Raw genomic sequence first — 13,678 nt, 5'->3', positions numbered from 1 at the left:
CACACTGCTATATTTTATATGTTACCTAATTTAGTTAGAATCAAATAAAATAAAAATTCTTAAACTGGAAGATTTTATACAATAATACTTAAAATTATTGCTACTGGCATATTATGAAGACAGACCTTCAAATTATTCCTGATCTTAAAGTGAACGATAACAAAGTAGGTACTTATATTATATCTTGCTTTTTAGAGTATTTTAGGACCAAAATTACATTTATCCTCAAATGCCAAGTAAAAGGTAAGCATAATCTAACCATGTTCTCCCTTCTTGGCTTAAAATTCTTACCATTAGTGAGCATGATGTAGTAAAAATCACATTCAAATAGGAATCAGAAAACTTCAGGTCTAGTCCTAACTCTACCACTAACTTGCTATGTGACCTTGAATGTCACTTTACATCTAAATCTTGGTTTCCTAATCTTAAAAAAAGAAGAAGAAGAGAAAGGGGCAGGGAGAGAGAGTTTAGCCTGTATTACCTCCAAAGCCCTTTCCCAGATCAGGAGCATTAACTCTGATTATATACACCAATGTATGTTCCCAGTGAAATATGTACATAGGACTGCCAATTTATGGCCTTAAAGAGGCATCAGAGGCCATTAAATCCAATCTCCTCACTTTTCAGTGATTGACCCAATATCACACAAGCATTAGAGGTCAGAGGTAGAATCTAAACGGGGTCTTCTTGGTATCTGAAAACAAAAGCCTTAGTTTCCTTTGGCATAAATGTATTCTTTAAGGGGAATGAGAAAGGATCAATAAAAGTTTCAATGAGCAACAAAAGGTAAAGAGAGAAAGACAGAGTCAGAACACCTGGGTGAAAATTGTCACTTATTCTATGATTTGGGGTTCATCACATAGTCTCTTTGGTCCTCAGGTTCCATAGTTGCAAAGTGAGAGGGATGATATATAAAGTTCCTTCCAGATATATCTCTATGATTCTATGACAATGATGGCGAAACTTTTAGAGATGGAATGTCAGGCCCTGCCCCATCCCCTAGTGCTGTGCCCCTCCCCCACACCAAGTGCAGGGCATACTCCCCATCCCCTCTTACCCCACACAGTGGAGAGAGGAAGCGCTCCCAGTGGGATGCTGGGCAAAGGGGCTGGTGAAGTGAGGAATGTCCTGAGCAAGTGTAGAGAGGAGGAGGAGGAGAGTGGCCCAAGCACTCTGTGGAGAGGGGGAGGGGAAGCAGTTCTGTCTGAGTCCCTCAGTCTTTCTAATAATGAACTTTGGGGTGGGGTGAGGTTGGCCGTGTGCCCACAGAGAGTGCTCTGCATGCCATCTTTGGCACTTGTGCCATAGGTTCACTATCACTGTTCTATAACATGTTAATGGCAAGTCTTTGGTGTTGTCTGAGAAAAGAATCAGGGAAAGTACCAGCATGAAGATGCTAGGTCACAAAGGCAAGCAGAAAATTATGTGATACGCAGGCAACCAGTTATAGTGTAGAAATAGGTTTTGAATTAGGTCTAGGGTGCAGAAGAACAAAAAAATATTTTTTTTTATCAAAATGAGCCATGATGATGAGGGTAGATTTTAGCATATTATTCTCATTCTATACTTGAGTGAACAGAAATGTCTAGGTTGTGTATAAAATCTTAAATACTAAGTGCTTAACAAAGATTAAATAATGCCACAACATTCTGCCTTAGTTTTAGCATAGCTCAAGAGGCCACACAGTCTTTAAAATTAATTGTTGAAATGAGAAGCTGGGTTGCTCAGTAGATGGAGAACCAGGCCTAGAGATGGAAAGTCCTGGGTTCAAATTTGGCCTCAAACACATCCTAGCTGTGTGGTCCTGGGCAAGTCACTTAACTCCCATTGCCTAGCCCTTACCACTCTTCTGCCTTGGAACCAATGCACAGTATGGATTCTAAGACAGAAGGTAAGGGTTTAAAAAAATAATCAGTGAAAGGCAAATATAAGCAATTTTTAACAAATACCATACTCCTACCTCTAGGATTTCCCTGATCATTGATTCATAATCTAAATGGGGTTTTTGTTTATATTTTGTTTTTCAGGACACAGAAACCCAAAACAAAGAAGTACTAAAGGTCTCCAAATAGCATTATTAATAAATCTTTTGTAGCTATATAAAAATACTTATTAATACTTTAATAGGGCCTGAAACAGAGAAAACAAAGCCAAAAATCAATATCATGACATTTTTAAAGTGCTTATAACCATTCCTTGAAGTGATTTTTAATGCTATCAAGAAACATCATAGGGAAAGATAGATGGCTCAGTGGATTGAGAATCAAGCCGAGAGATGAGAGAGGTCCTGGGTTCCAATCTGACCTCAGACACTTCCTAACTGGGTGACCCTGGGCAAGTCACTTAACCACTGCCCATTGCCCAGCCCTTACTGCTCTTCTGTCTTAGAACCAATATGGGCAAGTCACTTAGCCCCTATTGTTCTTCTGTCTTGGAATCAATCAATAGTTAGTATTGATTCTAAGATAGAAGGTAAGGATTTTTTTTTTTTTAAGAATAAGAAAAAACAGCAGCATTTTAGCAGTGGACAAGGTTGAGCCCAGGAAGACACAGTTTCAGATTCTGCAACTAAGACTCACTAGCTATCTGATTACTGACAAATAGGTTAGTCTTTTAGCCTCAGTTTCCTTATCTACAAAATGTATGGTAAATTGCTCCCCCAAAATGACAGTATAAGAATAAAACAAGGTTTCCTGAAACTAGTTTTTATCTAACAGTAAACATGTTAGAAAAGTCTGACAGTTTAAAATGCACCAACTGGCTGTGCAGAAATGTCTTTACAAATTGATGGAGCTGTAATTTCACCCCTGTGGATACTCTTTCCAAGGATGCAAATTGAAATCATCCACTGCATATCTATCCTCTGGGGTTTCTATCCATATCTTTCTATAAATCCTCCAAAAATAATTTATCATTGTGTCCTGGAGGTCTTCCTCTGATTCTTTGAATATCTTTATGGTACCAATGTACCATTCTGGCTATATCTGTTATCTCTAATTATTAATGAATGAATGTCCAGGTCAAGCTCTTTTCCAGTTGCACTTGTCCCAATTGTCTTTTATAGTACTTTTTATGTGCAAGTCTGCATTAACTTGCTGCAGCCTGTTTATGTCCACCATGCAACTTCCCATTGTGCTTAGGGTTACTTGAAATTTGGTTTTACTGAAATTACAGATATTCTACATTGTGCAAAAATGTCCATTAGAGCTAAAGCATGAAACTTTATTAGATGCTAGTAAATAAGGCATAGGGGGGAATGGGGAGAAGTTAAAATAAAATAAACATCACCATTACAAAAGGTCTGCATTTGAGAATAAAAATTAATTCCTGAAAAAATGTGTTATTAGTCACCAAGATTTGTTACCAAAAGAACTTTCTAAAACATCCCATAGCTACCATAGCCCTTTCCAGGCTTGGTTCAATATAGTGAGATTAACTTTTAGTTGCTATTTTTAAATAACAAAGATGCTTATAGAGTAATCTTAATACTCATGTGCTTTCAAACCTAAACATGGATAAAAAAAAAGTTATTTTCCAAAATTATCAAAATGCAACTGCACAAGTCAGGCACCCTTGTGGTTTTTTTTTGTTTGTTTGTTTTTTGTTTGTTTTGTTTTTTAATAGAAATTAAATTGGCTTTAGGTAATTCACAATAAAGTTAAGGAACCTCTCAAGTTCCAGTAGGTTTACATACTTGAAAGAAATTTAAGAAGAATTTTCAAGAGACACGCATGTGAACCTTCTAAATTTAATGAACAAGAAAGGAACACCTTCGATTAACTGAGGTTGTTTGGGGTTTGGGGTTTTTGTTTTGATTTTTTCCTTTGCTTGGCTCAATTTTTCAGCAAAGCTCAAGGTCTTTCAAGCACACCAAGTTTTCCTAAGCAGAGTCAACTGCCTATATGGAGTGTAAGCTGCAACCCAAAAGGTTTTCGGAGACCCTACATTGCTTCTCCTACTACTAGAGAACTATGAAGAAAAAGTATCTGAATTTGGCGATTAAGGTTATGCAATTATATCTACATTCGCCAGCAGGAGGGAGAGGAAAACCAAGAGACCGACAAAGAGACACAGACAAATCATACTGCAGTTTGACAACAGTTGAATATAAGAAGCTAACCCGGCTTGCCTTATGAGTGGACAGGCGGAGGAGGCAGGAGAGACAGTACTTACCCAGTTCCGGTTCCAAACACACTTTGGGTGTGGGGAGGTGTGTGTGTGTGTGTGTGTAAGAGACAGAGAGACAAAGACGGAGACAGAAACGGATAAAGCGACTGAAAAACTAAAAAATAAATAAATCGAAATTCCTCCGAGATGCTGGGTGGTCTACCTTGCTAGCCAGAAGAGAGGAGAGGAGCCCCTGGAGGATTTTACTGAAGCTACTGCATCAGCAGCAGCAGCAGCAGTGGCGGTGGCGGTGGCGGCAGCGGCGGCGGCGGCAGCAGCAGCTGCCACCTAGGTCACAGAGCTATAAATACCTGCTCGGCCCACCCACCACCTCCTCCATCTACGCCCCAGGCCTCTTACGGTAGAAGGGCCGACCTTAAAAATCTCTCTCTCCTTCGGCGATCTTGGCACAGCTTGTTTTCCGGTAAAGGGGAGGAAGGGGGAAGGCTACGACAAGGGCAACCACTGCAGCTTGGGTGACCTAGGCTCCCTCCAATTCTGCCCGCTGTATCGCCAGCTGGAAACATGTCTCTTCCTCCTCTCCGCCCCCTGCCCTCCCCCAGCCCCGTCACTCTCCCTTCTTCCCAGTGGAGGCGCCGCTGGACACTTCCAACCCTTTGGGAAACCGCTAGGGCTGCGGAGCCCGCCCGCCAGTCTTCTCTCCTTCAAGTACCGCCTCTGCAGAACTAAATAGATACAGAAGCCACTGAAGGATTTAGGAAGGGGGGGAAAGAAGCATCCTAACAAGGGCTTTCAGGAGTAACCTTACCTCTTTGTAGGAATCATCAAAAGGATTGGCAGCTCCATCCTCTAGGGTGAATCTCGGATGCTCTGGGGTTGACAGGTGGGCTGGTAGCCCACCAAGTTAGCAAGACCGCTAGAAGCCGTCAACTTTTAAAGAGCCTCCAAGCAAAAAGGATCTTCCCCTAATTGTTTCCGGGCAAAAAGGCATAGACTGATTTAATAAGGTTTGGGCTGCTGTTTTGTGTCAAATTTGTAGTATGGAAAGTGGGATTTATTTTCAAATATTTTTACTTTTCTTCTCATCCAGTGTGTGGCAGACTTGGTTCTGCCCTTCTTCTCGACCTCCCTCACTCCCCCGCTTCCCCATTCCTTTTTTAAGACCTTTGTCTTCAGTTTAGGCTTCTTTCGGTAGGATATACACACTCCTGCCACAACGTCCAATGTCCAAGGTCCTTATTAGAGCTATTTTAATGAGAACAGAATGTATGTTAGTAGACTTGAAGCACAGGTTTAATGATTCCTTTTTTCCTACCAGCTTCTGTAGGTGTGCATATATAATATAGTTATATTTTCATACTATTCTTTATTATAACACAGCTGGCTACTATTTTAAAAAGTAACATGAAAACCCTTTATCCATATATATGTGAATTATACAGAGAAATGAAAGCTATTCTCTGTCTACTTCCTGTAGACTGTGTGGGAATTGGGAGTGGAGGAGAGAAGCTTCTGGGATCCTATGACTCATTGCTGTGAGTCTCCCAATTGGCTGCTGAACCAAAAGAACTGATGACTCAGGATCTCTTAGAAAAAAAGGAGACAGCTTTTGTCCCTGGGCTTGCTGGTATTTGCAGCTATCTACCTGACAAAATATGATTCCATCATCATGTCTATAAATCAGCTTTAGAAACTCAACGTCTTACTAATTCCTTCAGCCTCCTCTCTCCTCTCCCCTCTGACTGGAAGACTGGAGGGTGGACCTCTATACTCCTTCCAGAGTTTTCCTTTATACAGGGCAGGGATTTTTGCAGCTAACTTTTCTTTTAGAGGTTATCTTTTGACCACCACTTCTCAACAGATTATAAATTCTTTGAGGGTAGGGACTGTCTTTCCTTTTCTTAATTGTCTCCCCAGCACTTAGCACAGTGCCTGGCACATGTTCAGTTGTTTCAGTTGTGTTCAATTCTTTGTGACCCACATAGTTTTCTTGACAAAGACTCTGAAGTAGTTTGCCATTTCCTTCTCCATATAATTTTACAGGTGAGGAAACTGAGGCAAAGAGAGTTAAGTGACTTACCTAGGGTCACTCAGCTAGTAAATGTCTCAGTCTAGATTTGAACTTGGATCTTCCTGACTCCAGGCCCAGTGTACTACCTAGTGCCTGGGACATAGCAGGCAATTAATAAATGTTAATTAGCTTTTTAAATTAAATTAATTAAACATTGATTTATTTAATTGAATTAGAAAAAGAGGGCCCTTCTCTACCCCCAACATAATGGTGACCCCATGTGGATTATGAATTTACTCAGATGGATTTGTATATTCCCAATCCAAAAGCAGGAGACTAGAGGAGGGAGACAAAAGAAGATGATCAAATATTTTTACAATTGTGAAAGAAGTCCTATTAGGCAAAACTGCAAAGCTGAGGTAACTATTTAGATAATTCTGCAGGTGTCTCTTATCTAAGTGTTGTTGGGGGTTTGAGATGAACCCCTGGGTTCAGGATCGGTACCCTTTGCAAGAATGCAAGATTCCAAAACTTAGCTTAAAAATAAAAAAGAGAAATGTATTAATTTGGTAGTAATGTTGAAGGGTTGGGAGATAGGTTCAAGAATGGACACTGCCTGGGGGGGGGGGTGGATTCAGTTTTTTATACTCTATTGACAACAGGTGCTACATGACTGGAGAAGAGACTGTGATGATGTGAGTTTAGGCAGAAGTAGGGGGGTGTTTGTCACCTGATTGGGGCTAGAGTGGTGTTTTGTGTCCTGAAGACACAGGGTTTGGCTGGACATAATTTAGGGGACCAGTAGATGTCCTAGATTACAACCTGATGGTATCAGGGCATAGCTAGAAAATGTATATCTGTGTCCATCTTGAAATCTATGAGAGAATCAAAGGGGAATATTTCTCTTAGGGGTCTTTTCTTATTGTGAGCCTCTGATGTTCAGAATCACCTTTTCCTCAGCATTACAAGAATGTAAGGAAGGGAAGGAATTTTCCTGCTCTCTGTTTGACCTGAAAGCTACTGGAATGTGGGTTGTCTGGAAAGAGAAACCCCAAGTCCCATGTTATAAGGACAAAAAATAGTTGTTTTAATAGTGGATAAGACCATCTGCTTTAAATAGTTTGTAGTGTTCGTCTACCAAAATATCACAAAATGATTATGGTTCTGATTTTTCCCTTCACCTTACTAAATTTGAATTTTTTCTGTTAACATGTACTATAATTCTTTTGTTGATTATTGCTTGTCCTATACTATGTCATACTATGCATTGGATATCTCTTTTATTTTCCCCTTCTACAAGATCCAGAGAGGTACTATAACCTTATTGTTGTAGCCTATATATCCCCACATCTCTTACCTCAACCCCCAACTCCCAGTGATGTTTTCTAATCTATCCTCAAGGTTCTGGGCCCTCGAATCTAGGGGTAATTTTCTAATCCCATTAAGTAAAGCCCTACCTGTGTGCTTCCTCCCAAACACCAGTTTTATCAATTTATATAATTCTCTGACTCCTACTAATATGGTGCTTTTTTTTATAAGATCCAAAAGGCATAACGAAATCCTATGGCTAATTGGAAAAAAAACTTCTGGCTGATGTTATTTCAATTCGTCAAATGGCTTTGGAAGATTTTTCACTCTCTTAATCCTATGACAACTAATTATTTAAGCACTTACTTTAAGTGGGCTGGAGTATAGTAAATCAATCAACTCTACTCTCCTGCTGTAATTAGCACTGAGAAAGATACTCTGATAATCTGTAACATAGATTAAGCATACATAAAATTACTGGGCATATACCCTAAGGAACCCATTGAGAAGGAAGTTTCTATGTACATCAAATATTTATGGCAGCAAAGATTTGAAAACAAAATAGATGTCTATCAATTGAGTCTCTGCAAAACAAGTTATGGGATATGAATATAATGTGATAGTGCTATGTTATAAGAAATGACGTATAGAATGAATACAGAGAAACAGGGAAATAGCTACATGAACTGATGCATAGTGAAGTAAGCAGAATCAAAAAAACAATATAAATAACTACCATAACATTAGTGGAAAAAACAACCACACACACAAAAATCAAGAGTGAATGTGAGAAAATTATAAAAATCAAGCAATATAATATAATAATAAAAACAATAAAACCTTTACCTCATAAACTTTGGGCACTCTCCTACATATCATCAATGGGGAAAGTATACATATTTGGTTAACTCACATGAAGGAACATACACATATGGTCAGATAAGATCTGTGAAGGATACATACAAAGGGAATACGTGTCATTATCCCACATGCACAGAATGGTAAAATAATGTCTATTTTATCAGGATCACAAGGATTTGAACCCAGGTCTCCTGGATCTAAGTATCAAATTCTCTTTCCACTTGCTATGGTTAGCCACACCCAGATAACCTATATTGGCAGAAGGGCTAAACCAGGTTGACAGGCTTTTGACCAAACTGTAGATCTATATTTGGATAGATGCAACCTTGAAAGAATTGACTGGTTTAATACAAACAAAAAAGTTCAAAAGAAGGGTACACACTTCAATTTTGCTATTGTTTTCACAGATCTTTAAAAAAAAACCTGGTTATTGTGTTAAAAAGACTGGCAGTACTATTTCTGGCAAAAAGGGAACTGATTACTCCATGACCCTACAGCCTCAGAAGTTCCAAGTAGGAGATTATTTGGATATAGCAATCACTCCTCCAAATCAAGCACCACATCCTTCAGGGTGTATGAGATCATATTAAACTTTATTTACTATTTCTTGCATTTGTTTGGGGAAAAAAATATCTAGGGATCTGCCCCAGGCATATTAAAACTACCTTCAGTAGAAGGGAGCAAATGAGAAAAATTTGTTCCAACATCCATGAGTCCAAGTTATCTAAGTGGCAAAAGACATAACTAATGATATCATTTTGGTTTTCTTCAAGTATAAAGGACAATATCCAACCAACCTGGATCACCAGTGCCTTCATTTATTTTTCATCCTTTTCAAAGAGGATTCATTCAAGACAATGACATCAGAAGATGTTCTGACTTGCCCATAAATTGGATTTAAATGAGGCAGAGTTGCACAAAATGGCCAGTCTCACTCTCATTCAAAGTCACTGAAAACTGATAAGTCAAAAATCAGGACTGTAAAAATGGAGATTTGAACCTCAGACTTCAATCCCCAGAAGTCCTTGCTCCAGTTCCTGAGATGCCCTCTAATCTCACTGAGATTTCCACCTGGGCGAGGTCAAAATTTCTATTTAACTGGCTGTAAAAGCCTACTGAGTTCTCTTGCTACTTCTGCTTCCAAGCAGACGTGTCTCTCATGATGTAAGTGAAATTGAATGGGCCTCTCAGTCCTCCTAGGCATGTGCTTTGTTACTTGTATTTTCTTAAATTCTTAACCTTTAATAAACCTCTAAAAATATAATACTTCTAGCAGAGAAACTAATTTTTACCTGCCACAGTTTGGCGTAATCACTTGGGAAAACAAAATACCCTCAATCTTCTGTAACTTAGTTCAGCCTTTAATAGCTAGTGCCTAGTTTGTTTTTTAAGCCACGTTTCTCCAAGATGCTTTTTTAGAAAACTCTTGATCAGCTCTGGACTGCAGCCATCAGATTTGGACTTTCTTGAGCCCTTCCCACCGGCCTGGCTCCCGGCACGTATTTAGGGATCCTGCCTGCCTACCTGCGTTCTTGCCTGCAGCCATCCACTCAAGACCTGTTTGCTGTTTGACCCAGATTGCCGCTCACCTTGCCTGCATTCCTGTCCCAGACCTGTCTACCCTGGTGGTCTCTCTCTTGCTCACCTGGCCCAGCTGATCACCCAGGATCAAAAACCAGCTGGTAACAAAAAAACGGGGGTGGATCACAGAAGGGGAGAAAGAAAGGGAAAGAAGGAAGAGACTTCCAAACAGGAACTTACAAGCAATGGGCTATGTAAAAGGATATCTTTTAACTATATTGGTTCTTTCATTAATCTCACTTGAGATTCAGGAGAGAAATTCATCTCTCTGCAACTCTTTGCCATTTGTTGAGATTCCAAAAACTCACTATGGGAGGGCAGCTGGGTGGCTCAGTGGACTGAGAGCCAGGCCTAGAGACGGGAGGTCCTGGGTTGGAATCTGGCCTCAGACATTTGCTGGCGCTGTGGCACTGAGCAGGTCACTTAAACACCATTGCCTAGCCCATACCAATCTTCTGCCTTCTGACAATAGGCATCTAAATGGATAAAAAACAAAGGAACTTTAAAGAGACTTGAGGTTATATTTTAAGGCATTTCAGACTCCAATGTTTTATAAAAATCTATGTATTCTATTGCATTTTACTGATTGCTTTAAGATTTAACTTTGTGATTTTAAGTTCATATATTACTGCATTCAATATTATTCTGTTATACTGTTCATTTTAAAGTACTGAGTTTTAACTACTGTTAAATTCAGTTGCTTTTCCCGTATAACTATTCTGAACAAACATTGAGTAGGCCCATATAAAAAACAGCTTTTCTATATTTGACTTTGTAAATTGTCACATAGAGGATAGATGGACTCCATCAGAAAAATTGCTATAACAACCTTTGGAAAATTTAATGTGCTAAATATATCAATTGAGTTTAAGGGTTTTTTATACATGATTTTTAGAATTTTCTTAACAATCTCTGGTCATTTTTGCCTGCCCCTACCATGAGGTAAGGCCCATTCTAGTGAAGTGAAATGCAATTATAACCCCCAACCTTCCTGCATTTCTAAATATGTGAATGGAAGTTGGATAGTTAATCTCAGGGCATTTGTACCCCTAAAAAGCCTCCAAAAAAGGCACATCTCACATTTATACTTTTCAGCTCAATACTTTACTTCCACCAGAATGATATATAGATTTCTTGATGATATTCTTAATCCAAAATAAGTTTTACTTTGTTTAAATACCAAGGTTGAAAGATTTGCTATGTTTGTAAAAACTTGTGACATATATCCACCGGTTCATAGTCTTTTTAAAAAAATGCCATACATCAACTTATGTGAAATAGGATAGTGTGTTTGTTTGCTAATTTGGGGGATACTGATTTCACATATTTGTACTACTGTTCTTTAGAAATGAAAAATGTTACCTTGTTCAATTCATTTGCTTGCACTCACAGTGGATCATGGCCAGATATGAAGAGGAAATGGATCTCGTTTTTGGTGAGAAAGCCTTGTATTCTATATTTTCTTAGCTGACACAGTGTGTCAATGATGATAAGCTATATTTTTGAATTTTTAAAAAACTCTTTTATTATATTTTTCTTGCATGCACAATATACTATTTCAGTTTTTTTTATTTTTTCTCTCCTTTTTATATTTGAAGCACATCACCAGCATTAAGATTTTCTTTGACTTTTTGATTTTGCAGTAATATAAGTTTAAAATACATTTGCTATAATGTCAATGTATGCCCCAAAAGCTTGAGACTCTAAAAATGATGCCACTAATTGTTTAAAAACTTATGGAACTTTACTTAATGATTCTTTCTGACTCCAGGACAAGATATACACAAAAGAGCCATTACACAGGGCCAAAGATAAGCCAATCCAGGATGGATTGATGCACTTCCAAGCCAATGCAAAGATCTTGAACCTAGTGTGAAGACTCGAGGTTACTATGTTTAACATTTGTTACAACATAGGCCTTCCTTGTGTATCCACACTCTTTATGAAAATACTTACAGATGAGTATCCCAAACCTTGGCTCCTACCTGGCTCCTATAATCTGGTCCCTTTTCTGTCTTTCATAGAGTGGTAACTTTCTGTAGTCCTGGCTACTGACTGGGTAAATGCATCATTGTTTAGAACATTTTAATTGGACCCTGATTCAAGGACCTGTTATAGACTTATTTTTCCTTTACTTGTAATTTTTGCACATAAGAATTTGATAGGAAGGTGGAGTCAAGATGGCGGCCTAGAAAGAGCAGAAATTCAGACCTCTGAAAACCCTTCCTTACCAATCACAAACTGAATGCTCCCAGGGGACTAAAAACCAAACTTAACAACATGACAGAGCCAAGGAACCCTCCTACTGGACTTAATTCAAAAGGTACACCCCCCAAAAAGCCAGAATCCGAGAACACTTGGATTTAAGGGGAAGATAGAAGGAAGGTCCCAGGACCCATCCTCCATCCCACCCAGAGCGCTGAGATTCCAGCAGCAGCGGGAAATTCTGGGCAGGCAAAGGTGCTGGTCTGAAGGGCAAAACTTGAGAGCAGGGCTGGCCAAGGTCAAAGCATCCAACACAGAGAGTAGGGAAGGAGCTAGAGAGGGAGCATAGACCTGGCAGCCTGGCAAGAGCTTTGGAGATCCTCCATATTTCCTCCAGCCTTCCAGGGAGTTTAGGACTCAGAGCACACCCAGCCCAACTAAGTTGAACTTAATCCCATCAAAAGTCTCCAAAACTCAGGGAAGCCCAGGCTCCTCACCCATCCTCATTGACTGCTGGACTTTAAGTCAATCAAAAGCCTCCAGATAACAGGGAAGCTCAAACCTCCAATAACCCTACCCCAGAGACTACACCAAGAGATCTTCTGTTAAAGCTCCAAGAGGGGAGACTGATAGAAGCCCCCCAAAAACAAAAAATGAGAGCAACAAGAGCACAGACAAATACAGGGAGTAAAGAAGGGGTGAATTTGAGCAAACAACAGAAAAAGAAGAAAGAAACTACAATAGACAGCTTCTACTCAGCAAATGGAACAGAGGGGGAGAGATCAGCCAATGATAAACCAGAAATCCCAGCGAATTGGATACAGGCTGTGGAAGAACTCAAAACACAACTAAGAGAGGCTGAAGACAATTGGGAAAATAACTTAAAATTAAGATAAGTCATCTGGAAACAGAGGCACTTGAACTAAAACGAGAAAATAGTGTCTTGAAAGCCAAAATCAACCAGCTGGAAAATGAGGCAAAGGAGAGGAAAGATGAGGCAAAGGAGATGAAAGACAAGGTAAAGAGGATGAAAGACAATCTTCAAAGAAAATCAGACCAGAAGGAAAAGGATGACCAAAAAGCCAGAGATAAAATCCAATCTTTAACAACCAGAATACAACAACTGGAATTAAGTTACCTCACAAGGCAGCAGGACACAATAAAACAAAACAAAAAGAATGAAAAAATTGAGAAAAATATGAAGCATCTCATTCACAAAACAGATGATTTAGAAAAATGTTCAAGAAGAGACAATTTAAGAATCATTGGACTACCAGAAGACCATGACAAGAGAAAAATCCTGGACATAATACTAGAGGAAATTATTCAGGAAAACTGTCCCGCTATCCTAGAACAAGAGGGGAAAGTGGTGGAGATTGAAAGAATCCACAGATCACCCCCTGTATTTAATCCCCAACCGACAACACCAAGAAATGTTATAGCCAAATTCAAAAACTATCAGACCAAAGAAAAGATATTACAAGCTGCAAAGAAGAAGCCATTCAGATACCATGGAAACATGGTGAGGATAAAATAGGATCTGGCTGCATCCACACTGAAGGACCGAAAGGCATGGAATATGAT

General features: G+C 39.3%; 1 protein-coding gene across 5 annotated transcripts in view; it reads right to left on the bottom strand.

The window, feature by feature from the left end:
* The window catches only part of TMEM117 (transmembrane protein 117), a 192,269-nt gene that overhangs the window by 126,741 nt on the left and 51,850 nt on the right, over nt 1-13,678 (bottom strand). The window contains exons 2-4 of one of the 5 annotated variants that reach the window (XM_056799012.1): nt 10,198-10,365; nt 8,294-8,393; nt 4,937-5,373 (exon numbers count right to left, since the gene is read on the bottom strand). The gene's annotated coding sequence lies outside the window, so the exon portion shown is untranslated. The other 4 variants (XM_056799011.1, XM_007503884.3, XM_007503886.3 and 1 more) reach the window with 4 other exon arrangements.

The sequence above is a fragment of the Monodelphis domestica genome, chromosome 5 (genome assembly GCF_027887165.1).
Source record: "Monodelphis domestica isolate mMonDom1 chromosome 5, mMonDom1.pri, whole genome shotgun sequence".
In the NCBI taxonomy this organism is placed as follows: domain Eukaryota; kingdom Metazoa; phylum Chordata; class Mammalia; order Didelphimorphia; family Didelphidae; genus Monodelphis; species Monodelphis domestica.
The sequence above is the reverse complement of the archived record's forward strand: the minus strand, read 5'-3'. Positions and strand labels throughout refer to the sequence as shown.